A 26660-nucleotide genomic window follows, 5' to 3' on the forward strand; every position below is an offset into this window, starting at 1 on the left:
ACAATGCATTTAAAGGTTATTGTAATTACATCTACTTACATTTTTGTTCCACAAAAAACATTTTGTTACCTTTACAAATTATGCAGTGTTGCTTTGACCTATTTTTTTAGATGCCTGAAAGGATAATAAATGATCTGAAAGGCAGTAATTTTGGACTTAAAGTTTGAACCTTAAACACATTTATTTTTAGTATATAATGTAACGGATGCTTAAAGAAGGGGGAAAGTAAACCTAGGTCAGGAATGAAAAGTGTTGTTTTGGGAAAGGCAAAAAGCTCTTTTGTTTTGGTTTATTGCTCATCTTTTATTTTTTCAAGCTGCATTATTGCTTTTTCAAATGAATCATCGTGCAATATCATTTACAGTCTGACCAATAAAAGCTGTTATTAGTGCTAGAATTAGTGGGATTTCATAGTCTCTTCAGATCTCATGAATGCTCTAACTGTAACAATGAAAGTACACATGTATTAAACGCAGCAAGCTAACATAAAACGAAATAATTACTTTACAATTCATTTTCAAAGCCATCTGGCTTTCTTCTCGAAGCTCGTATCACCAGGCTGAAGATTATCCGGATATTCTTTTGCTAGCCACTTGAGAAATATTTGGGATTCAGGAGACGACTCAGGAGACAGAAGACATGCTGAAGTTCTTGGAAACTATGTGTCAGCCTCGGTGGCTCCAAATGGAAAAAAGGGCTGCAGAGAAATCCGACCAACACCAAGCAACTGTTCCGAAGAATGTGGCTTAAGGTTTTCAAAGTGGAGTCAGCCTGCTAATGCGTGCAGCTGTAGCGGAGGAACACACAAAAGCAGAGAGCAGGCGGGAACAGGGAGAAGCACTCCCGTTTCATCAATTCTGCATGAAAGATTTTCCTTCGTGATACGTCCAGATTGAAATGTTCTTCACTCTAATAGACCTTAAAGAATAACCACTGATAGAAAGATTTACTAGCTGGTAATTACAGCCCTTCATTTATGAGATTTAGGTTTTCAACCGGAGAGCCTGAGAATGAAATATGAGTCAAACTGCTGCTCTCCGAGTCCAGAGTATTGGGGTACGAATCTTTATCTGAGACTGCGGGAGGGAAGAAGTGCGTTGTCATCTTGAATTTCACAAGGTGACATAAAAATGAACATGTCTCCCTCCAATGTAGCTTTTATTGCAGCACCTAATTTTACCCTAATGACGCAAAATGCAAAACTAATATTGGTTTATGTTAAGAGCAAAGCCCTGTGTGTTGCACTTGGTATAACTTTTATTTTAAACCTGGTAATTATAGGAGGCACAGGTGGTGCTGCCCATAGCTATGGCTGCCCATGATTTCCCATAATAAGATCCTTTTTTATGAAGATGTTTACATTATGGCATCAAGTCTTAAAATACTGGGAAATACCAGAATTAAGATGAGGACCTCATCTTTAAATTATCTCTTTCTCCCCTTGGTTATTACACCATTGCTCTTTCAATACCTTATCATAAACCTCCTTTTTTATCTGACTCCTGCCTCACTCAGTGCAGAGAGTGGACCATTTTCTGGGCATGAATTGGGCTTGTTTAATGAAGAAGACTTTCGTCTGAGACATTAGTTTCAGAATTTGGTTGGAGAACCAGAATTTGGTTGGGAACACGTCACTGGATTGCAAGAAGAGAAAGGATGGTTTCATAATTAAAGATTACTGAATGCTGCCCTTTTGTACCACACTCTGTCACTGTACCAGTTTGTCAGAAAAGCTATTAATAGACAGCTTCAGTTCACAGATTTTCCCGCATCATCCCATGGAGGCAAAGACCCATCTATGATATCCCAAGACGTGCAGAGCATCGCTCTGCATGTTTGGGGAAACACACAGTTCGGGAGCAAACCTAAAATCCGCACCCTCCTCTCCCTCAGGCTCTTGTCAGAAACCCAGGCTTTTCAAAAGAGTTTTGAGTAGATACAAAGTGGAAATCTGAGTATGTTTAGACTAACAAAGTCTACGTTAATTCATATGAGAAAATCCCCGTGGGTTTGTTATAAGATTATGTTGTTGAAATTGGCTTCTTCCCACTATTTCCACACCCAGACATGACAACAAATCTGCTGAGTCCCATGGCTTTGACATCTTACATAAAGAATTCAGGGTCAATAGGATGGAAGATATGACTGTGTTAACTCAGGCCCATTTCCCTTGACAAAGTTTTGGCTAAAGGACTGAGTTTTCCACTTCTTTCATCTACTTGATAGTGAGGAAAAAAAACACGGAAAAGATGACCAATGTTCTAGGTAGAACACATGCATTGATTTTCATATATAAATATGAAATATTTTCAGAACAAAAGACAATATAGATTATTTGTCCAAATTAAATTCAGCATAAGGTGGACATAAATTGCAGCGGTAAGTGGCACTAGAGGAATGGTGATAATTCACTACTGCACCACTTTACAAAAGTATATCATGCCTTAGACTGCTGTCTAGACAAATCTCTTCCTACAAAGATACTTCAGTAATCTCCTTGGAAGTACATCATCTAAACCAAGTAATATCAATTTGAGTTACAAATATGAGCTGTTCTTATCTAGAACTTAAGGTCAGTAGCAGATGTTACAAATTCCTATAGACGCATGCCCAAAGAGAGGGATTTTAATTTTTTTTTAATGGCAGAAATCTGCTAGCTATTCTTGCCTTATCTGCAACAGCTGAGCAATCTTTCAGTGCCATGAGGAGATTGAAAACTTGGCTCATATCTAGCATGGACAAGCTTGCCTTAATCACATTGCTCTTTTACATGTGCACAAGGACATCAACATTGACAGTGCTACAGTAAAGCAGCCATTTGCTGAAAACAACTGTCAACATTGTCAAGTTTTTTGGAACCTTTTATAATGTGATTTGTGTGACAAAGCTTGTATAATTCTGTTTATCAGCTGCAGTAACAAATTTCTGTAAGGGGGATATATGGAGAAATGTACTGGAGCTGGATTTTCTACTACCAGCTCCTACCTGACACTCTAAAGTAAATGGATTAGAAGACATTATGAGATAAATGAACTGCAACAGCCAAAGCTTCCAGGCCTATTTAAACCAATTTTGAGAATTTTCACAAAAAGTTGCAAAAGCTGAAGTAAAAAGATTTTGTCTTTCAAGCAAAAGTATGGCTCTTTCTAAATTCTTCATGCATTTTTCTTTCTATACTAATCTTGCCATTAAACCTTTAAAGATATGCTTGAAAAAAGAATCATAATTAAATTATGTGTGGTGCTAATTGATACCTGAGATTATTTGAAAGCTCAGAATAGGCATGGAATAGGTAAATACTATAAAGTATATGATAAAATGCTGCAGCGGGTGGGACAGAAACCTTATTTAGCATTAGATTAATTTAGACTCAGGACTGCTGCCTAACCTGTGCCTATACCAGCTATAGGCAATGCTCGGTGGCATCTCTTGGCCACTCTTCAGGTTACTGGACCACCAACACAAATCGGCAAGTGGCTCTTGGCATCCTTGTCACCACAACACTTTCAGTTTATTATATTCTGCTCTCATACTTTCCCAGGTTTTTTAAAACATCTTAAAATCTAACAGTATTAAGCAGCCAGCATTTTGTTAATAACAATCTGAAAGTATATGAAGTTATCTCCAACCAAACTTCATCCCACAGGCTCAGCGCTGAAGTCCTAGTTCCTCTAGCTTGCCTTACAGAAGTGTTTTTTATCCCTCTCAATCAACCATTCTTCCTATTGATCTATAAAATAGCTTGTAAAGAAGAACCGTGCATGTTTGCCCGAACAGATCCTATCTCACATCTCAGAGAGGTTATGAGGACAGCTTTGCATTTACTCCTGCGTTCTCTTCGGACTGTGCATTAATGCTGCAGGAGCTACTGGCCCCTGAACTCCTGCACCGTCCCTGTGGAATGCTAATGAGAGACTGGTGCTCTAAACGATGCCCTTAACAACAAACTTTCTCTGTATCATCTTAATCACAACTTCTAAGGATGCATTTTATGTATGTATCAGCTGTAGCCCTCTCGATGCTCTGAGCTGTTCCAATTGATTTTTCTAACACATACTTGCAATGCCTGGGAGATATCTCGGCACAAGCTGTACAATTACTGGTATTTATCTTGAATTAAAGAGCGGGGTGGGGGGGAGAGGAGGGATTGTGGGCACAGTACACATTAGGCCCAGAGAGTTTCATAACTCCCAAGAGAATCTAGTGCACACTGTCAAAGTGAATGGTGTCTCACAGTTAATTTGGTTGGTGGCCAGAGGCTACAAATAATTCTCTTGCCCACAGCCAAGGTTACTCAGCTGTATAATAAGGATGAAAGCCCTGGCTTTCTGCAAAGACTCAGAATCATGGACATGGTTTTGCCATGCAGGGGAAGCATTAAGTTATACAGAATTGTATAGGTGTTGCGCTGAGCTTACAATGTAATGCATTTCTAATTGTTCTTCAAGTTTAGGAAGAATACAACAGTTAATCTTCATGATGACAAAAGGAAGCAGGAAAATAAAGTGACACACTTGAATGAACTGTGAGGAAATAAAGTGCACAACATGTGATAATGCCATGACTCTGTGTTACTGCGCATTTCTGGGCTGAAAAGATATGGCTTGATGGGTAATTTGTCATGCTGTGCAATAGAGAACAACAGTAAAGAGACTTCAGACAGAAGAAAATTACACAAATAGTAGGGTGGAAAGGTATAATTGAAGATGGCAAAAGACTGAAAGAAAGACATTTAAAATTACTGTACTGACCTACTAAATGCACTTGGGCGTGGAATCCTGGCCCCACAAGAAGCAGCATTAAATGACTGCAGGCTGTGACACTACTACAGGATAATGCCAATCTTATGGAGCTCTTAGAGGATGGAAAAACACCCAGTGTTAGTTGAAGAAAAAATCAAGACGCTTGTTTTTTGTATGCATGCACAGCCTGAACAAATAGTGACTTTACAACAAGGGAAAATTTACCTAGGGCCAAGCTGGTACCTGGTATCCAGACCAACGGAACCAAGACTTCACCGCCTTCTCGTGGACTGCACAAGGACTCATTCTCCACCACTGGGACCTGCAGTGCAGTGTCCATAGACAGCCCTGGTGAGCTAACTGACTGTTGGCTGCTATTTTAGCTGGTTTGTCCTATTGACACTGAAAAGAGAAATAATACCCAGGGATACCAAAAGACCTGTGCTCACTTCAGAGAAGCTAGCAGAGGCAAAGGCCACCACAGACATGTCCTTCTCTGTTTAACATGTCCGCTGTTGCTCAGGCTCTTGGTTCCTTATCAAAAGGTCTTGAGAGGAGTTTGAGTCTCTCTCTCTAGGACATGGAATCTTGTGCTATAGGGAGAAGATGAGATGCTTTCCAATAAGGCATCTACAAATAACCTTCCTTTCGTCCTTCACCCTGTTCTTCCTGTTCTTCCCATACTCTCCTAGCACGTCAGTAAAAGTGCACTAAAGGAAGCAACAGGAGACCTTATTTTTCCTTTTGATTTATTATGTGCTACTTACTAGTCTCAGAAAGATGTTCTGAGTGCATATGAAAAATATCTGAGCCCCTCATAACCATTAGGGTAAAGAAGGCTACCAAAGATTGAGATAAGGTCTATTACTGACTGCCCCAAGTCTACCATTCATGAACGTGAAATGTTCGTATTACAAGCTAACGTCCTAAGTTCACTGATGCACTTCGGTGTAACACAAAGAGTACCACCAGCACATTAATAGCTTTGTCTTTTCATTGCTTCAGGAGGCTTTTGAATCCTACCTTCACATCTGCATGCTCTTTTATTCAAGAGAAAACATGGAGTACATCTCTTTCTCCCCTCAGGGCTACCTGAAATACCAGAAAATCATACGGAAATGAACTTCCCAAGGTTTCCTCATTGTGGGTGCAGAATACTGGCACCACGGGGAAAGCATTGCTGATTTTACAGTTTGCCAGGCTCCTGAAGCACCCAGTCTGATTGAAGCCTGAACTAAAGACAGAGCAGCTGCAGAATCAGGCACTATTCCATTGCAGAGATACGCTAAACTGTTTTGCTACTGTACAAACATTTTGACCATAAAAATAAATGCTCTAAATCGTGAAACTGTAGCTAGCCTGCTGTCAAGTTAAATATACAATGAAGCAATCCAGAGACTCGAAAAGCAATTGTTGTTTCATGACCTATGCTTTTCAAAAGCCCACTTCTAGTGCATTTAAGCACTAAATGAAGAGAATACTTAGTAAAACAAGTTTCTGTGTTTGTTTGTCACACACCATTTGGTAATAGTCAGGGCCCTGTGTGATTCTGTGGCAATTAAATTTGCCAGGGAATCCACCCACTGCTGCAGACACACACTGCAGGATGCAGGCTGTCATTTTTTAAACTAAAATAGGGGTTTTTTTTGCCTTTAGCGGCAAAGAAAATATTCCAGATGTTAACTGAAAATAAAGTCATGCAGAGATACATGCCCAAGTTTGCAGGCATCCCAACACAATGGCTCTACAAGGCATGAACTGCCCCTTGGTTTTAATTGCTAATTAAACCAGAGAACTTGATAGCCCTTATTTACATGGTCAGTGATGCTAAGTATTTCACAGCTGCTTGTTACCCTAAACTCTACTTCCCAGACCATCTTCATGCTCTTGCCAAATTTGATAAATTTCATCTTCCCCATACCTACTCCCCAAACCTTCTGTTTATTGCGCTGACAACTCTCGGTACCAATATTGCAGTCTGCAGCTCACTTAAAAATGAAAAATTAACCCTGGCATAAAATCAATAGGATGCAATATAAGATTAAATGCCATACGATGCTGAATTCATTGTATCATTTTGGTAAAGACTGCCATTTTTTTTTTTAATTTACTTGCAGCAGTGCCTGAATTCTCAATCTTTTGCAACAGAAAACTGCAGCAGAATTTAGGTCAAGTGAGCTCTGGTATAAGATAGGGTCATAAAGTAAGCATATCATAGTATGCCAGCCAGAAGTAACAGTTCTGATTCAAGTCCTTATGTAAAATAGCGATGTCGCGCTCATGTATCTTATCCATTTCTAAACTTGCGTGCTTTATTGACATTTCCCAGATTATAGTACATGAATATAACAGTAACATGAGATCCAGGACCTCAGCTGGTGTAAATTAGTGTCTGTTCAGTGGGAGTGATGCCAGTTGTGTTGGCTGAGGATTGGTGCATGGAAAATGACTGGGAAAATATAGATGGAACTATGTATAATGTTTCCTATTAGTAATCTTACGTTCAAGCATTCCCAAGGAGATGAGAGGCTGTCTCCTTGTCCTTACATAAACAAAACACAAGAAAAAAGCCCACCTTTCCTTGGCGTTTACGTCTCCGTCAGCTATGAAAATCTCAGTTGATCAGTCAGGGGCATTGCACCATTTTCTGCTCTTAGGACACAAATTGTTACTCATCAGCCTTGAGAAATAAGTTCGGAATGAGAGAGGGAGCTGATCCTTGCCAGGGTGCAATCCTTCCCTTGGCAAGGTGAAGTTCCTGCACCATTCCCCTGGCACAGCTGTGTAAACAGGTATGCTTCTGGCCTGATTTATGTAGCCGTAGCTTTAGGAAGAAGTCATAGAATGAAACCTTGGACAACTCTCAAAAGAAAAAACTTCAGCTTAAAAAATTTTTCTTAGCATTTAAGACTGAATACTTTATTCACTGTAAAGTAGTCCTTCGTGCTGGCTTTAGTACCGGAAAACAAAATCACATAATTGACAAAAGTGGTAAGTACACGTTAATGTTCACGGAACAGCTCTGCTTCCTTATGGAGATTTTGGCTTTTCTGTTATTTGGGGGGAGGGGGGGGGGGAGAGGGGGGAGGAGAAGAGGGGCAGAGTGGGGATTGGGGGAGAGTTCAGAAGGAAGGTATCTTTTACTTGAATAAATCCATCATGTTACTTTAAATTAAAAAAAAAAAAAGCCTGTTTGAAATTACGAACTGCTTTTATACATAGTGAGCAAAACCTCATTCAAGGCAACCTAGAGAAAATACAGGACTTGGGCTCATTTCACATTGTTTTGACTATACTTATAGGCTAAATAGTGGTATTTTACCCTTACCAGAATGGTGGAATTTTCAAGACTTCATTTGAATAGCTCTTGCCCATTTCATAAATTGATCTCATGGATTTATACTGTAAGTAAAATGGCTTAAATTGGCAGAATAACCCAGCAAAATAATTACATTAACCTGCAAATTCTTCCTCAAGAACCAGAATTTACAAAGCATATTCTGTAGCCTGAGGTTCTAGTCTCAGCTTTGTTTTCCCAACCGCATTCCAACTCCCTTTCTCAAGCAGCTCTACGCCCACAGCCTTTGCCCAGAACATTTACAGGAGGAAGCTAAGCTGAAGTTACCTCTTTCCTGAAAAGGATGTCCTATTTCATAACCTGTGATCTCAGGGGTAGAGAATGGAGCCCTGAAGATCTTGCAGCTATGCTTACATGTCTTTGGTAGCTCTAGGTTTGCATTTGCCGGACCAAGTGGGTTAAACCTGTCACTCTATCCTCCCCAACTCATTTGTGACAGAAGCGAGTATGTCCAAGCCATACTTCAGCAGATCTAGTTTGTACTTGATAGCTTTCCTCTCACACCACTGCCCGTCATTGCTCTATACTAGGAGTCGTATCAAGTGATCAGCCTGGCCGAGATACAGAAATTGTGATTTGTGCCACCTAGCACGCCGAGGGCTAAGATGGGCAAAACCTGTAACCAGGAGCAGAAGGTGCACTGCAGGCATGGCTGACTCTCGTCACTGTAACCTAGAAGACTCTAGACAAGGAGCAGACTACACGTTTTATCCAGGTCATGAAACACCTGGATTTCCATGAAAATGGAATTAGATGGCTTTCCACATATGGGATGATCAGCTGCAGGTACAGAAGTTTCCCAGGTGAAAAGTCACTTTTTGATGCTCTGTCCTGGGGGGTAGCACTCTCTTTCCACCATTGCTGAAGTTAGAAACACACATATCCACTGTTTTTCTTCTTCCTTTTTGTCATGCAGCTGTTGTTTTATCCATGCTATGACTGCTATGACCGAAAATTTCCCCTCAAAAAATAATCCTTTCACCTAGACTCCTGTGCTGGGAGATATGAAGTGGCTGGTGCTGGCTGTCCTCTGTATGCTTCCCAGTTTTTCATTCTGCCATCATCTTCATCTAGTTGAAAAAGACTCCCTCTGGCTCAATGAAGCTGTTGCAGCTATATCTTATTTCCACACATATATCTTATTTTCTCCTAACTTCTTGGTGAGGGTTGCAGCCATGTTTGAAAAAAGATGAACTGAGGACCCCCAAAAAAACAAAGCCAGGACATTCTTCCCTAGAGGCTGCATGTATAATCTGTACTGTATTTCTACGAACAAGCCCACAAGACAAGGACATGTTTTCCACTTCCATTTGTATTCTCAACCTGAACTCATCCAAAACACATTGTTTCTCAGGATCATCAGGAGGAAAGGTGACTGAGGCAGATGCATTTTGTGAACCCTGTGACTGCAAGCAGTGATAAGGGAGAGAGAAAGGAAGAAGCTGTCAAGGCTCTGATTGCCCTAACAGGCTGCAATGGTCCTGATAAGCCTCCCTGGGGCCTCCCCCACACCCATGCCCCCAGACCCTGGAGCTCCATTTAAGCTCAGCCCAGGGCCTTAATTAGCCGGAGCTATGTTTCAAGTGTAGTAGTCCCTGGATGGACACTAGACGTTTGCTGTGGGCAGCTGTCTCCTGGATAGGCCCCTGCTTTGTCGTAGCTTTGTCACCAGACCCATCTTTGCCCTGTCCCCTGGATGGACTAAGGAGCCATGCTGCAGCCTCATCTCCAGCCCTGTCCCTGGTCCACCTCCGGCTGCTCCTTACTCATCTCTCCAGGTCATCCCTGGACCCGACTGACTATTTCACTCCATGCAGACTGTCTGGACAAATTACAGTTTTCATCCTGGACCATACGACATTCCCTTAAAATCCAATTAGAGCAGCTCATATATACTTACCTCCTCAGAAAGCTGGAAGTGTTAATGGCCCAGCAATATTTGCTCAAAGTCAAGTCATCAAATGACCAAGTGAAATGATCGTAGTAAGCACCCTATGTTTCCATTTTACATGTCTTATCTGATGTATTTAAACTGTTGTAAATACTATTATAATCACTCCAGCTTTATGGCAGCTGATGGGCTATACATGCTTGAGAGGGTGGTATGAATTAACTATGTTATCTATAATGCCATGCCTGCAATTACTACTACTTCACAACTTATCATTAATGCATTTGACAGGGTTTTTCCAAAGTAACATTTATTTAGAGGTTAATCAAAATTCCTAAGACTGCCATTTATTATAATCTGATTTTGGATAATTGTCCAAATCAGTGGCTCTTAGAGGCAGCAGTTTTGTCTCAGTCTCAATGAATATGGTACATTAATGCCAAAAAACCAACAGAAGATTAGAATTATGTTTTTGTACATACAAGTGGCTACTGCAAAATTCTATTCTTCGGAATATGTGACTACTACTATATTTTTTTCTGTCTACTAGTTGGAAGGCTGGACAATGCTTGCAGCCACGCTAAGAGCCGGGAAGGTGGGACAAAGAGAGGAAGTCAATGTGAGGTTAGTTCCCTGTATCATTCCAAGGAGCAGGCAAAGGGAGTAAAGAGAGAAAGAACAACCTATATATTCATCCTTTTGGGATAGAAATTGAGACAGAGCTGATAAAGAGTGGACAACAGCGGACACATCTGTCTGTACACACTGCAAAACATATATAGTTGAGCATGCCACTTAGCGAGCCCCCAGATTCTGTGATAAAATAACGTCCCGTGCTTAAAACACTGCAAATTTCAGAATTAGTTGCCATATAGCTCCAAGTTGGCTCTATGCATATAGCCATGCCAACAGCTTTTAATCACTTCCCCCCACCCTTTGGTGCCAGATTCCCAAATAAAGCCTCAGACAAGCATATACAACCCGGTATTTCCCTGCAAATTTCTCTTTGGCAGAGATGCCATTTGGGCAGGCATCAGGTACATTCCTAAGACTGTCCCTGAGCTTCTTCCATTATTCCAAAATCTGTAGGTCTTAAGAGATTCCCAGTGAAACAACTTTACATGTTTTTTTAACATATGTAATCTGGAACACCACTCCTCCTGTTCAACTAACTGCTGAATCAGTCTAGAAAACCCAGGATAAAGCGCATACCCCAAAAGGGTAACTTTAAATCTTAGTGTCTGAAATTTGGCAACTCACAAACAACAAAAAATCTCAATGAGAAATGTTAGGCAACCTTGTGTGTGGCTGTGGTACCAGATCCACCTAAAATAATAATTTTCAAATCAACTATTCATAGAGTACAAAAGGCTTAAAACAAGGAGGAGGTCCATTTACTTCTTTATTAGTAAGCATCTTTTGCAGGCACCAGGACAAATGCAAAATAAGACTCTTATCTATTTAACAGAACACACTTATAAAACTGGAGCTTGCAGGAGTTTGGGAGACAATAGCAAAACATGAAAAATGGTTTGCAGGAATGGGAGTTGAATCATTTTTACATGAAACTGGGAATGTTTAGCAAAACCCTTTATTCCACTGATCTTTTCCAATGTTTATTATAAATACTTCTTTTCAAATAATTAATTTGACAATATACCATATTGCTGAATTGCACTAAAATGTTTTAGTTCTAAAAGCTTGTAACATTTTGAGGTTTTTGGTTTTGCTTTTAGATACTGTCTATGAATCACTCCCCATCATATTTATATTTCAATTCTTGGGCAACTATACTGGCAATTAGTATGTAAAACAGTTACACAAAACAGCAGATCAGTCTGTAATAAATCATACTTTGGCAGAGAAGGTCACTATTAATTTATTACTTTAAAGTAACTTATAATCACTGTAACTGTTCTGCAGCGAACATTCCTGGGGAAGCTCTCCTCTCTTTCCTCTGTTGACAGAATCCTGGAGCACATTTCAATTAATGGCATATACGTACCTGAGTTCCCACAGACGCGGCTGCATTCACTCCTTCAGCGCAATGGTACAGGTCTATTCACACGCATCCCAGCACCACTTCTCACTTTTTTCCACTCCGACAAAACCTAGTAAGAGGTTTGTTGTGGGTTAATTATTTGTAGTTCCTGGAACAGGCCTTTTTATTGAACCAGCCCGCCATCTAACACTTGGGTGTGAAGCTGGTGCGGCAGAGGCAGCACTACAGCCTGCGCTGAGCTGCCAACGCCAGCTCTGGGCCCTACCATGTCACCCCATCCATTCCTGCCTGTATATAGCTTTGCAGATTATATTACACAAGCAGACTGGCTACTCGGTACTCTCGCATGTGTGAGAAATTACTTCCTCTGCCTACATTAGTAACTTCTCCCCACAGTTTCTTTTAAATCTTGCAAAGACAATATAGAGCCAGGGGCATTTGATGTGCTTGTACAGGTGTGTACAGCTCTCCCAGGCACAGTGTTTCCGCACAACCAGTAACTCCCTGCAATGTCAGGTTCTCTCGTTCATCTGTTCGGCCTTCCCCTTCAGTGGTTTTATTTTTCCTTTTTGAAAAGTTGCTTTCATCTCAGGACATAAAAAATGGAAAAGTAGAGAAGCGTACTCCAAGGTTTTCTCTTTTCTCCGCTCTCAGAGACATTATCTTTTTCCCTGTCTTCAGCTGCCTTTATGCCAAATCTGACTGTTTCTGCAACGCAGCATATATCTCCCTCTGGCTACAAACATCCACTACCACAAACGGAATTCTTCCTACTGAAACACCACCTCTTCCTTCTAACTCCCTCTCTACTTCCTATCTCAATCTGTGTTTACTCCATTCTCTTCCTTAACTTATGGACCAACATAGTTCTGAACTTTTATTGTTGGACTTGTTTCCTAAATAGAGTTCTTTGAAATGTGGCTCCCCACCAGTGCTAACAGCCACGTAAATGGACAGACATCTCACCTTATCTCCCTTAACCCTGCCCTATACCCTTCCCTCAGCTATTCAGATGCTTCTGATAAACTCACCCTTTTTCTACTGCACCCCTACTGTCAGGATATCTTGCAATTTACTTTCTCTTCAGGAACAAAATCACAGCTCCGCCTCTGTATTAGGAAAACTTCCATAACATTGCTATCCCTCTCCCTTGCCAAATCTAAGTTCACATTCTTTCTGCTCTTGGGCTCTGCGCAATGATACAGGAAAGCCCACGTGCGACTTAGAAGTTATGCGCACATTTGTGTACATCTATGAATGGGGTTTTCACACTCTATCGCATTACTGTTGTAACTGTGTATTTCCCTCCTGGCAACTGCCTGCTCCCACCAGTGGAGGCAGATTCTGTGTTTTCAGCCTTCCCACCCCTTTTCAAGCCCAAATTTGAGACATCTTTGCTGTGCACAAGTTCCTCAAATGCAGCTGCTTTTTAGTCAGTTAGGTTTCTTTTTTCAGTCCTTTTCAGCTGGGTATGTTTCAAGCATGGAAGGGTCAGAACTTAGGGGCTGTTTTCACTCTGATGGCTCAAAAATAGCAGGAGGTGCTCCTCAGAGAATTCCTCGTCTAAGCCTGCTGATGATCTTTAAAAGCCTTCGAACAACACATCTCACTTTTCTTTTTAACAGTAACACTGCCCACACCTTTGACATATTCTTAAATGCTTTCCTGTTTTCCTCCCTCCTTATTTGTATTTGATCTATAAATTCAAAAAGCATGCAATGAGCCTTTACGTTTGTGAAGTACCATGTAAGTTGATGGTGCTATGAAAGTGGTCTGTAGGAAACTAAAATAGTAATAATAAGTTGGGCATATGATGATCTAGAGTTGTATAATATGCCCATTATCATACGATCTGTGCAGTTTTGTCATAGCTTTTTAGCACCTGAAAAACTGAATATAGGCCAAATGTTGTATCTCTATTTTACGTGATGGAGAAGGGAGACAGATTTTATCTGCAATATGCTCAGGCTGACTTTCTAGCATTTTGGAAGTGATTCTTTAACAAATGCTAGGAAAAAAAGACATCTTGGATTAAAAAGCTAAAAATCATGAAGCTGAGAACATATTACTTAGATGAAGATTTATGTGTGCAAGTGATACCGCTATCAATTTTCCTCATACCCTTCTTTCCCTGAGATCCGTGGCTAGGAAGAATCAGATTTTTGCCCATTGCACAGGGGCAGCAGTGCAAATCTTGTTTTCCCCATTTCAGCACATCAGGGTCAAGCCCAGCCTTCACTGCATTTCGCAGGGCACCTGAGCAATCCTGCCACTCAAGCACATAAACTGAAATTTTATTTGTTCAGGACGGTGAGCAAGGTCAGAGCTTTCTTGTCCACGTCAGGCTGAACGCAGAGAGGGCTGAGCTGGGACTAGTCTCTCTTTCTACTTCCCCAGCTAGTACCCCAGCAACCTTCACCTTGTAGCAAGGACAGGCACATGATAAAGGGAAATGTATAAAATTGTCATGTGCACTGCATCCTTCCCCGGAGGCTGAAAGTTTCACCTCTCTGATATGCTTAGTTGGCTCAGAGTAAAAGTTCTTGAGAGCAATCACAATCCTAGGTCTCATGTGGCAATCTGCAGGACGAACGGGCCAGCCCACAGGCAGATTACCCGCGGAAGCTCTCACAGAGAGTCAAGCAGGCTCAATCCGCCCACACCACAGTCATACTTCTTAAACAAAATATTTACACGCTTGTAAATACACATACATAAATAAAAAGCCTGATACGGAGAACCTAGCATGCGAAAAGGTAACAACTTCCATTAGGCAGCAAAGTTTTGCACACTTTCGACAAAGTCTGTTCCAGCCTAATCAGTGGAGAGATCGTTTGTGCCATCTGCACTCAGCAGGGGCTGGGCTGTCGAGACAAGGTGGCAAACAAAAACAGTAACAGCAGTAAATGCAAATAATATGCAGAGGTACAAACTTAGCAAACCAAGACTCTAAACCAGTTGGATTTCAGTGAGAACCACTGGATCTTTCTAGACAGAAATGTGTTTTTCTGAGAGCAGCTGTAATTAGCAAGGCATTTTAGTGTTGCAACTTGGCCCAGGTGAAGAAAATTGTTTTCCATCAACAAAATTAAGACAGGATTTTTTTAAAAATGCATACACAGTGTTAACTAATGGATAGCAATCGTTCCTTTTCATACTTTGTAAATCAAACTACATTAAAAGCCTGCATCCGTAGTACCAGTTAATAGGTGGAATTCCAAAAGAGTTTTGAGTTCAAGCCAAGGCAACTTTGAAATATCTTCTTCAGACTTTGAAAGATCTTTCAAACTTTGAAAGATCTTCTTCAGACTGATAGTTTTGAAAATAAATGCAGTTCATCCCTATGCTTTTTTCTCTGCATGGAAATATGGAGACAGAAAATCCCTTATTTCTGTTAGTTCTTCACTTCAATATTTTACCTAAGTAGGAGGCCAGGCGCATTTCAATAGATAAATCATTATTTGCATTTGACTTCTTTCTGTGCTAAAGCACCTCCTTTATTTTCAGTCTTTTGGTTTGGTTTCAAGACGATGGTTAGGCTCTTAACTTCTGTGACCCACTAAACAGCAATATAGGTGGGTATGGCTGTTGCCAAAAGAAAAAACTATCTGATTTCTTGATCTTTTTTTCCTATGTCTTTTTCAGAAAGACAGAAAACCAGAGTAGTTTAAAGCAATTAGAGCAGTGCCTAAGTCTGATGGTAATATGAACACTAACGGACCAACAAAAATTTCTTAATTTCATTCATTAGGACTTTTTGAATCTTGTTTTTAATCTGAGAATGAAATCTGATAGGAGGCTTGAAATGAAACACGTGATTTTATCAAATATGATGAAAATGTAAGATCTTTATTATGACAGATACAAACCCCAAGAACCAAGCTTCCACAAAGTACCTCCTGTATAATTATTAAATAAAAACACTTACTTATTCGGTACTCAGCTTTTAAACCCTGAATAAGAGAAGTACATATTGAGAGAGAGGTACTTAAAATGTTTCCATGGATACCGGATGATGCCAATCAGGTCCATGTTTTTATCTGAAAGGGTGCCCCTGCAGAGACATACAGCTTGGTGAGTGGTTGTTTATACAAGTAAGTAAATAGGAACCTTGTTTATTTTACAAAGAGCCCCTGACCCACACTTTTTCTCATCACTTTTTTAGAAGGAACATTATGCTCCTTTTAAACAGCATACTGCAGTGAAAACACACACTTTTGAATTTCTTCCTTAAAGTTGCTTTGAGTTGATGACATAGTTTCCAAGCAGAAAATGGAGTATCTAGGTATGCTACTACCGATCCTGGCAAACTTATGTTGGTGACTCTTTTGTTTAACTCTGCGAGAAGACATACTAATGCAAACTACATCCTTCTATTTCAACCAGAAGCCAGGTGAAGTGAAAAAAAAAAAGCAAGGGGCAGATATAAATGATAAATATCCTTACCTTAATCCAATAAGCACAAGAAAATCAAATTCTAATCGCTTCTCTCAGAAGAGTCTCCATTTACTTTAGCTCTCATTTTAGAAGTGGTTGGTTCCTAGATTCCCAATGCCTAAGTGCTACGAACATGTAATTTTGACATCCAGTCTCTCAACACTGCATGCTTTCTAATTTTGGGAATGAGATTAATACCTCCTATTTGAGAGGTTTTAGTCTTCTAATATTTCTTTGGGTAAAAAAGCACAATGAGTTAGTGAAAAGAAAGGCAATCAACTTTAATACTTAACACAGTTTAATAACCTGAATTGAAATATGTGTGTGCTGTATTTCCATTAAAAAAAGTTTCCTTCCAGCCACAATTAATAGAACAAAACCCCGTCTTGTTCAGAGATTATTCTTGGAATACTGTAATTTTAACATCTATGTAAAGGAGGAAAGTTTTTTGCCACATGCAAGCAACTTGGCCTTCCTTCTTCTCGAAGAAGCGATTCCTGGATAAGACGACCGATTTGATATTTTCCATTTGAACTCGCAGCGTACTTGGAAGGGGGACGGCAATGCTGTGTTCGTTCGCCAGCGCTGACAAAGGTCTGCTTGTCAGTGATACCTTTTACAGCTAAATTTACTCGGGACTGACAGAAGCAGGTGCCCCTTGGCCTGCCAGACACTTGTGCGCCTGCATCACGCAGCCTACAGGTCAACATCCAAAGGAGAAAAAGCCTGGGGCTGCCGAGGAGAGGGTGAGTGAGGCAAACACAACCCAAACTGGGGGGTTTCTCTTCAAAGCCAGCTGGTCTGGCTTTATTCTACAGGAATTTTTTTACCTGCCAGTTTGATCAACAAAGCCCTCAGCAGGTGCTGACGGGTACAACTTCCTGGAGAAGCAGAAGAAGGGCGCTGGTGAGTTTTAATAGAGAAAACTATTAAAAAATTATTCTTAAGTCTTTGGAGTTGTTCTGCTTGCCGCGGCACTGGCTCGTGGCTTGTGGCTATGCTCACAAAGCTTTCTTCAAGAGAAAGCAGATAAGCTTTGTAGCATGCTTCGCATTTTATTTGATACGGTGCTTGATTTTAGCTTCTGTTGCCAAGAAAAGTTTCTTGAAAGTGACTGGGTATTTATAGTTGGTTTCTTTCAAACTGTTTCTATGAATCTGAATGGAAAGAACATAGAGGATTACATACAGCAACACCAGAAGCCAGACAGCACTGGGGGTGTAGTCTGTGCCCCCCATCTGCCTCCGTTAAAATAAATGAGTTATCCTGGTAATTTCCAAATAAATAGAAAGGATGTGTTGTCTGTAGACTGCTCCTGGTATTTGGAGCTTCACCGGACATTCTTAGAAACTCCTTCTGAACATCAACATAAGATTACTTTGTAATAACTAAGGCAGTGAATTTAATGATCTTTAGAATGTCTCACAAAAGTCAGTAATCAAAGGATTATCACACAAAACTGTTGCATTTTGCTTAAGTAAATTACAAAACAGAGGCTACATGAGAGCACTGCTTTGCATGCTGCTTTTAAAATATATAATGAATTTACACAATTTTTCTTATTTTAAAACCACAAATTATGCCCGTGTGTGTATTTTTTAATTTGCGTAAGAGCTGGGAAACTAGATGAAGGGAAAAGAAGATTTATTTTTCTAGAATAAGATTTCAATTAATATGAAAATGTAGGAAAATGTGACCACATGTTAAAATAAATATTTTGGAGGGGAGAAAAGCATTTTTATTATGATTTCTATTTCAAGAACTCATTCTTTTAACTTTGTTTCACAGTATTCATTACAAATTGTTGTGTTAAATTGAAAACATTTATTTAAGCAAGTAAACAGACAGAAAACTTGACCATATGAATCTTTTTCAGTAAACAGATTCCATATTCACAATTCATATGCACACCATAGAAGACACTAATGGCAGAAAGAAAGGAACCATACATCAATATACAGTTAGACTATTTCTGTAGTGGATATTCCCCATATGTCAAAATAAATGATTTATCAGCAACGGACAGCCTAAGATTAGGCTGAATAATAATACCTGAGACCGTTTTAAACATCCCTGACCTGTGACTTGTTTCAGCTAGGTTCCTTGGTGGGGGACTGGTACAGTTGACGGGGAACTCCGACCTCAGCAGAGGTAGATCAGGCCTTAATTTTCGTCCATTTTCTTCATTATAGAGACAAAAGCACAGCGGAGATTATTTTTGTTTCTGGAATGTGCTATATGAAAATAAACAAAATTTTATTTGCTGCAAGAATATTCTACTCTACGTGAGAATAAAAGACCGGTACGATAAAACATTACTAGTCAAAGAAAAAGTAAGCCTCTAAATACAAAAGATATTTTCTCAGATGAAGTATGAAATGTAAAACAAAACAAAAACCCTCAAACTAGAGCTGCCTTTAAACTAAGCAATGCCTGTAAAACATCGCTGTTTCATGCATAACATTTGTAATGTATGGAAACCAAATCCCCTAAACAGCCATTAAAACCAAGCACTGTTAAATCCGAAGACAGTAAATAGTAACGGCAGTTCCTAGAGTTAACTAGACATTGTACGTGCTACACTAACCAAGAAAAACATATAGCCCTTGGTTTACAGCCTTTAATTCTGTGAGTTAAACTGTGAGTTCATCAGCATTTTACTGTATTGATTTTAAAGACTCAGAAACAGCAATTTATGTGACAAACTCCTGGATACTTTTATGAAATTCCTATTAAGTTAGTCTACATTTCACTGCATTTGTGAAAAAGAGTATTTTGTAAAATAAAACTTCAGTACAGAATGCTTTACTTTTCTAGAAAAAAATTGTTTAATGTTTCAAAAGGTAGGGAATACATGCTAGGTTATTCATAGCATTAAACCTAAATGAGTGCCCTTTATTGGTCTATTTCTTATTTTTCTCATCATCAGACTTCAGCACATTAAGTTAAATTCTAAAATATTTCTATTATGTATAAAATACTGAGAGATTAAGAAATAGAAAAACCTTATTTAATTCACTGAAACTTTACTAGTATGTCAGTCAGAAACAGAATAAGACCTAAAATGCCTGGTACACTAATTTATTTCTGTACCAACTATTCCCCGTTAACTAAGAGCTCTGTTGTCTGTTTTGTAAACTAGGGCAGTTTATTCTACAACTCTCTTTTTATCTCTTTTATTTTGAGAAGCTACAGTCTAGCTCAGCTTTCAACCACATGTTTGTCTTTTCCAATAAATCCAAGCTTTAGTGTCAGGAAGACATCTATATTAGTTATTCCATAGTGCGTGTAAATATAAAATGGGATTTAACCACAAAGCTTTGGCAAAAATCACAATTTATTGACTCTATGTTGTGTTCTTCAAAAGTTAATTCAAGGCTTTTCATACAGTGTTACATGGTATTTTCAAAGCATATTGTGCCTTCTCCTTTCACTCACGCTGTTGAAAACTGGACACTTTCCACTGAAGGCAATGAAGTTGCATTTAAAACTGAGATAAGAAGATGAACTGCATGATAAAAATTAGGGGAAAAAAAGTAGGGACAAAATGCCTTAATTACTGCTTCATATATGAACATTTAAAATATGCAAATTTTCCATTTTCTATTATAAATTTAAAGTTTGTGTGTGGAAATATATACACACCTGTGTATATAAAGTGTGTGTATGTACATATATGAGTATGCAATATACACTTTATAGTTATTTTTCCCTTGGTACAGTAAACAAAATCATATTCTACAAGATATATATCACTTTCTTCATGGACTTTTAAAAATTCAATTTTTTTTTGTTCAAAATCCATTGGTTATTGGTCTAAGAGCATGTCCCTGACAATCAAAGGAACGTTAGGAAGTAGTGGGGAATTCTCCTCCTAGCCACTCTGCTGGCAAAGCATGGAGCTGCTGCCTCAGCTGGGGGCTCCACCAGCCCTGAGCTGTCCCAGTGGCCGCAGACGGACTGCGAACTGCCCTGCCACTGCTCCCCACCCCTGCACCCCACTGTGGCCCACTCCCATGTGAAGACACCCCCGGCATTCCCATACCACTCCCCACGACTGCATGCAGCTCCTCCCTGCTATCCCATTTCAAAAATGCTGCTGCACTCTATGATTCACCATAAACAAGGTAATAAAGACTGGCCTTGAGCATATATCCCTTGTCACAATGTACAGACACACAAACTGTTAACCGAGTTGTCTTCTCCAATGGAAGTGCTAACAATTTGTCGCATAGTTAAATTGGGTTTTGTTCCTTCGAAAGCAATTAGCATTATGAGGCAAGTCCTAAAATCACCACTTAAGAAATTTTCAATAAAGACAAAAGCAACAGTGCATTCTATGCCTGACTCTAAAGGCACTGGATTCTAAATCAAGTTCAATAAATACAGCTTACAAAGGATAGACATATAGATTTAAGCTAGGGTATACTGGTCTGCGGTAAACATAAAATAACTGCACAGAAACAGGAATCACTGCTTCATTCATAAATATATATAGAGAGTAATGGTAGTTCTACATATATACTTAAAAGTTGTGCTCACAGCATATGACATTCAATCTAATGTTAATGCAGCCGATGCACTGTTCCCTGAAACATGACAGCATCTGTCAGGGCAGAAAATTAAAAGCTGAATAGTATTTTACACAGCTGCTAAGGATTAATTCAGCAAAACAAACCTTTCTGTACCCGGGCTGTTTGATTTTTGTTTTTTTTTGTTGGTTTTTTTTTAATTAAAAAAAAAAGCTCTCCCCTAGTAATTTTCATCTCTTTCTACTTTCTTTTATTGCTATACCAATAATGATAAGGAAGTATACAAAATCAATGGTTCCTACAGTTTTTGTTATAGATATCTGCAGCATTCATTGTTTTTTTCTTTGCTTTCTGAAGTGGTTGCGGGATACTCTCTACCGAGTCTAACTAATAGCCCTTTCCCCAGTATCAATCCATCTCCTGAGTTTGAAATTATTCTAGAAGAATGCCTGGTGATAACAAATTAGGATCGTGTGCAATAATTATAAAAATTAATGAAGAGTCTACTAATGTTGAGAAAAATAGAAGAGATTGTGAAATAATCTATTTGTATATCAGGAGATAGTTCCTACCCTTGGAAAGATATGGCTATCCATTTAATTACATGTCCTTGCACTGACTGACTTCATTAACGATTCTATCCTCAACCACTATGCTTTTGATAGCATTTTAGATCCTAGGCACATACAACCTCACTGAAATGAGATTTTGGGTTGTATTCTTCCTTAGAAATATGAGGGAACAGGCTCACACTTAGGCTCACTTAGGGCAAAGAAGCACATGTTCCTTGGTTCCTGGGGGAAACTATTCTTTAAATAGTTTCAAAACTGCTGGGTTTAATCTGCAGAAAGGATGCAGAAACTCCTCATTGAATCTCACTTTAATGCAGAAATTCTTAACCTGTCTATCCCCATTAGTGACAGTCCTTCTTAAATTTTTTCTGCCCATATGCCTTTTGCCCCATCATCTGAATACCTGAATGTCTAGACCCCAAAAGACCACTTGGTCTCTACAGCTAGAAAATCTTGTAACCCTCTTTCAAATATGTACCTGTTCTCCAGCCCTTTCTCCTTTATCTGAGTCACAGCCAAGAGGACAACTACGTCATGTCCAGAGACACTAGTGGAAAGGGGCTTTACAGCACAGACCCTCAGACTGCAGTAGATCTGAAAGGTAAAGACAAATGATAGTGCTACCGTAACATATGTACATAATTCTTACTGAGAGTTTAAAAGCGGAAAGGGTAACGACATAGTTGATGGGTCAGTTCAAGAGGTTTCAATGCATATTTGACAGGAGATTAACTGATTAATAAAAAAAGAACTGAAGTTGTCCATGTATGGTCCTTATTTGCCTGACAAAAACAACAATCCTCGATTTCAGAAACTTCTTCTATTTAGTAACCAGGTTTCTTCTCCTTTAAGCATGACCGTGTAGCTATCTGTAAAGTCATGGCTGAAATCAGATCCTGCTGGTCTGATTGGTGCAGACTTGCACAAAGTAACAGACCAGAAATGGGGATTTAAATCTGCCCATACCATGCAGGAGCTGTGCAAAGATGCTCAAACTAGATCACAGGATAGCAACAGTAACTTCAGATGAAATACATCTAAACCAAAGCACATAACCAAACACGACCTCTGAGGCTTAGTTTCCTTTTAACCTCAGTAATATCAACTTTTTGAAGTGCTTCCATGGGAAGAGTTATAACCAATGACATCACAGCTGGAGGATCATGGAAGTTTTAATATAGACAACGTAAGTGGCACAAGCACATCTAAATGCTGACCCAACTATTGTGCAATTACATTTTATGGCCACAGAGGTTACAAGTTCTTCTTCACTTATCAACAAGAGCTGTCAACCTTCAAAAGGCCTCTCTAAAATGTCTAATAAAAGTTTTATATTAATTATTGTTTTGATAATAGAAATATTAGTACTACAGCAGCACTTAGAAGACACATTTATGGATCGATGCTCACATTTGGAGCTGTTCAAATGCAAAACAAAAACAGGAATTTAGTACTAAAGTTCACAAACACTTAAAACCAGTGCATTTTCTCAAAACGTCCAGAGACTAACCTATTAATTCTTGATATCTGCATGCAAGCATATCTATGTATAAAACAGTTTGCCAACAATACCTTTATCCCCTCATTCCATGTACTAATCTATTGCTATCGTATTTTGTACTCAATTTATGCTGCAAATATCATACAGCATGCTCCGTTACAACAGGCAGGATGACTGACCTTTAAAATTTGCGTATCATTTACTCCAACTTTGGTTACAGAAAGTGGTATGCAATTTGAAATAGAGGCAAATTGTCAGAGAAATAGCCAAAAAGTTGGGTGCTTGTCTAAAATTATGTACCAAACTCTAGTCTGGAAAACTCCTGAGAATTGGGTTTCTCTCAAAAAAAAAAAAAAAAAAGGCAAAAAAAAAAAAGCATTTCCTCTTCCAGTTGGGAATACTGTAAGAGCAGCCTTTTATGTGGTATGTTGGAACCTGTATCTCTAGCCAGGACAGGGAACCATAGTGGCGTTCAGCAAGAGGAGATGAAGTTGACCAACGTTTTTCTACACTTAGAACAGGTTTGATTTGAATTTTGTTTGAATTGTGGCTAGGGGTCTATCCAAAACAAATCTCTACTTTGCTTGGCCCTCAAAATTACCATGAATTTCATTGTCTACACAGATGCAGATGCTGATCTAATTTGTAGCAGCTGCAGAATACTTAATTAAGCCTTTTCTGGCCATCTATGGCTGTCTGCTTCTGTATCGCATCATCATGCAGTGCAAGACAGACAAATGCTTGAGTGTCACACAATTAGCAAGGGGGTGCAATCATATTTTTTCTTTTAGGTTGTGCGTTTTTTGGCAAAATATCTGAAAATATGACAATACCTTAGTCAGCCGATTCCATTTCAGGAAAAGAGAAGCCTTAAAAAAATCTTTCCTTTCCCTTCCCCCAACCTTTCACAAAATAAAGGGAAGGAAGATTGTCTTTATTCAACTGGGGACAATCACATGGACAAAGAAATGTGGTAGCAGGAATGAGAAAGGTGGTCCTTACTTAAAATGCTGATTTTGAAACTTAATTTCTGGGACCCTTCCTTCTTGGAGGGAAGTAGGGGGAACCGTCCTAGGAGAAACTTCTTTTGAAAAGACCAGCTAATGGTGAAGAGGTTTAAACCTTCTAAACCTGCATAAATTAACAATGACATACAGTTATCGAGTATAGAGGTTGTGTGAGATACTGGAAGGCAGATAAAGATTTTAAAGACAGGGACTCACAGTGATGTACTTTGCAGTTGGCAGGAACCTACCTGATCCCTTCTGTAAATTCAAGTGGCCCCACAGCTGCTCTGATTTAGTCCCTGTTTGGACATAGGCCCTTCAGAACAGAGTCACCAAAGTACAGCAAAACTCCCTCCAGAACGCTCTTGTGTATTGGCAACGGAGATATTGTACTTCTTGGGTGAAGGGCTGCTTAATAATCAAAGCAGACTTTAATCACAGTTGTATTAAACCATACGGTAAATTACACTTCCACCAAATGCCTTGCTTTAAAAAAAATATATATCTAATGTTTCTGAGGCATATGAAGATGCAGAATAATCAGACTGATGAACAGCAGTTTGTGAAAATGACAACATTTCCAAATTATTCTTCAAATACATTCCTGTACTTAAACCCTATTAAGATGGGGAATTGATTCCAAATTTCCACTCTAAGCTCATATTTGATCTATTTTTATATTTTTGCATAGGAAAAAAGCCCATTTAGCTTAAAATTTCACCTAATTAACTTTATGTCAGAAGAGATTGGGGGAGGGGGCAGAATTGAAAATAGTTTGCCTGATGAGACGAAAGTTTTGCTTGCTGATTTCTGACTAGCACTGAAGAACTTCAAAACCCTCGATACATTTCTTCCGTGCAAGTCTAGACTCACATTTTTGGAGTCCCTAAATCTCAACGGGGGAAAGGTTAGTAGGTTAAATTCTTCCTTTAGTTACACTTAAGTTAAGATCATTGACTACAAGTGTTGTCCCCCTAAAATACCTCTGTGTATATATAAAGTATATACACTTCGTGGAACATTGTCATAGGATGATGAGCACATTTGAGTATCTTGCAGGGAGACAGCGTCTGGTACAGGAACTGGAGTTACAGCATATTCAGAGATTAATTCTGAGGCAGGAATAGGATCAGGGTGGCCACTGACGTAGGGCCGAGCTTCCATTTTAGGGTCTCATTTGAAACCTATCAGAGTGCATTGGATTTCAGGGGACTTTGGATGTGGTGCGTGAGCTCCAGAGCATCCCTGTTCCATGCCAAGGACCAGATTCAACATTTCTATAGCTGTTAACTCCTTCGGATGCTAATTCAGCCTCATTTTTCAGGCAAATGACAGGCCTTAAGTATTAGTTTATTTCTGAAAAGCATGTGTGGCAAACAAAAAGAGTGGTTATCCCTAGCTCCAGATCTGATTCTAATATTAGCCTGGGTTGTCATTCATAAAGTAATAAATACTATTTTTACACTTTTTGAAAAAAGAAAATATTTGCCTATGAAGAAGTTACCTCCTATTACTAGTTTTAAAACACTGTTAAAAAAAAGAAACAAAACAAACATTACAGTTAAAAAATTCTTTGATAAAAATAATCTTTGGACAACTGTTTGTGAGATATTTAAAGGACAATATCAACTTGCAAACTACAGTTTCAGAGACTGCCTTTTGTAACAATGAAACACTTCAGATTACTAGAATTGGATCAGTTTAGCAAAACAAACAAACCCCTTTTTCATTGTTGACTTAGTGCATTTGGCAGCCTTTTCCCCCAGCTACAATCAGTCTCTTCCCTGCAAAGGCAGTTGAAAATATCGGCAAGGGAGCACGAAAAAGCCTCACTTTTTTTTCTTTAAAAAGGGGGCGCTGAGGGGCGGAGGGGAGAAAAAAAAATCAACTTTCCGAAAGCCTGGAAAGTAACAGATACTGCCCCAGATTAGTCTACCTCTATGACCCGAGGCCTGCTGGCACCGCTGGGTTTTGAGGACCGTACTTCAGCCTCCCAAACCCTCATTTATTCCAATTTACACCATCGGCCCCGCTTCCCCCCCTCCCACCCGCCCCAGCGCCTTCCCGCCGAAACGGGGCGGAGGCGGCTGCGGCTTCAGCACCCCCGGGGCGGCAGGGGGGGGTGCCGCGCACCGCCCCCGCACACGCGTGGCAGCTTACCTCCCCGCCGGGGACGGGGATAACGGGGGCCGGGGCCGGGGCCGATCCCGATCCCCGCCGCCGCCGCCGCCACAGGCCCCTGAGGCGGTGCCCGCGCGGGGGCGGGGCAGGCGCGCGGCAGCCGTTCGGCCGGCGCTGCCTGAGGAGATGGCGGGCGGTGGGCGGCCTACCTGGCCCCGCATCGACGGAAGTCCCGCGTCCCCGGGAAATAAATCAGTAAATACATGAGTAGAAGCCCGAGGTAGCGTGTGTCAAGCGTGCGAGGGGGGTAGAGACCCCAGCGGAGCGCCCCGACAGAGCGCTTGGTCTGTTCTCAGTGGGGACAGCCCTCGCCCCTGCCGCCACAGCCACAGGTGGACAGGGAAAACGGCGTTTTGGGTTAAAAAAAGATTCTCCTTGTGTTGCCTGCGTCGAGGCAGGCCCGAGGAGACGCGTCCCTGGGTGGTGGCACAGCATAC

General features: G+C 40.1%; 1 protein-coding gene and 1 long non-coding RNA gene across 21 annotated transcripts in view; one reads left to right on the forward strand and one right to left on the reverse strand.

Annotated features, from left to right (window-relative positions):
- LOC128903068 (uncharacterized) lies at positions 1-26270 on the reverse strand. Of its 7 annotated transcripts, none has more exons than XR_008463988.1 (5): positions 26203-26270; positions 22013-24453; positions 16440-18664; positions 11997-12102; positions 1-5144 (listed from the first exon to the last, which is right to left on the reverse strand). It is a non-coding gene; the product is annotated as an uncharacterized LOC128903068 (long non-coding RNA). The 7 variants fall into 7 exon arrangements; XR_008463992.1 differs by lacking the exon at positions 26203-26270 and having other exon boundaries at positions 16440-18611; positions 22013-22128; positions 24291-26062; XR_008463987.1 differs by lacking the exon at positions 26203-26270 and having other exon boundaries at positions 22013-22128; positions 24291-26062.
- MEF2C (myocyte enhancer factor 2C) overlaps positions 17197-26660 on the forward strand; it is a 140669-nt gene continuing 131205 nt past the window's right edge. For 13 of the 14 annotated variants that reach the window (XM_054186953.1, XM_054186972.1, XM_054186963.1 and 10 more), the window contains exon 1: positions 17198-17336. The gene's annotated coding sequence lies outside the window, so the exon portion shown is untranslated. Of the gene's footprint in view, positions 17337-22023; positions 22136-26660 lie in introns of all 14 variants that reach the window. The other variant, XM_054186952.1, reaches the window with a different exon arrangement.

Source organism: Rissa tridactyla, chromosome Z (assembly GCF_028500815.1).
Source record: "Rissa tridactyla isolate bRisTri1 chromosome Z, bRisTri1.patW.cur.20221130, whole genome shotgun sequence".
In the NCBI taxonomy this organism is placed as follows: Eukaryota; Metazoa; Chordata; class Aves; order Charadriiformes; family Laridae; genus Rissa; species Rissa tridactyla.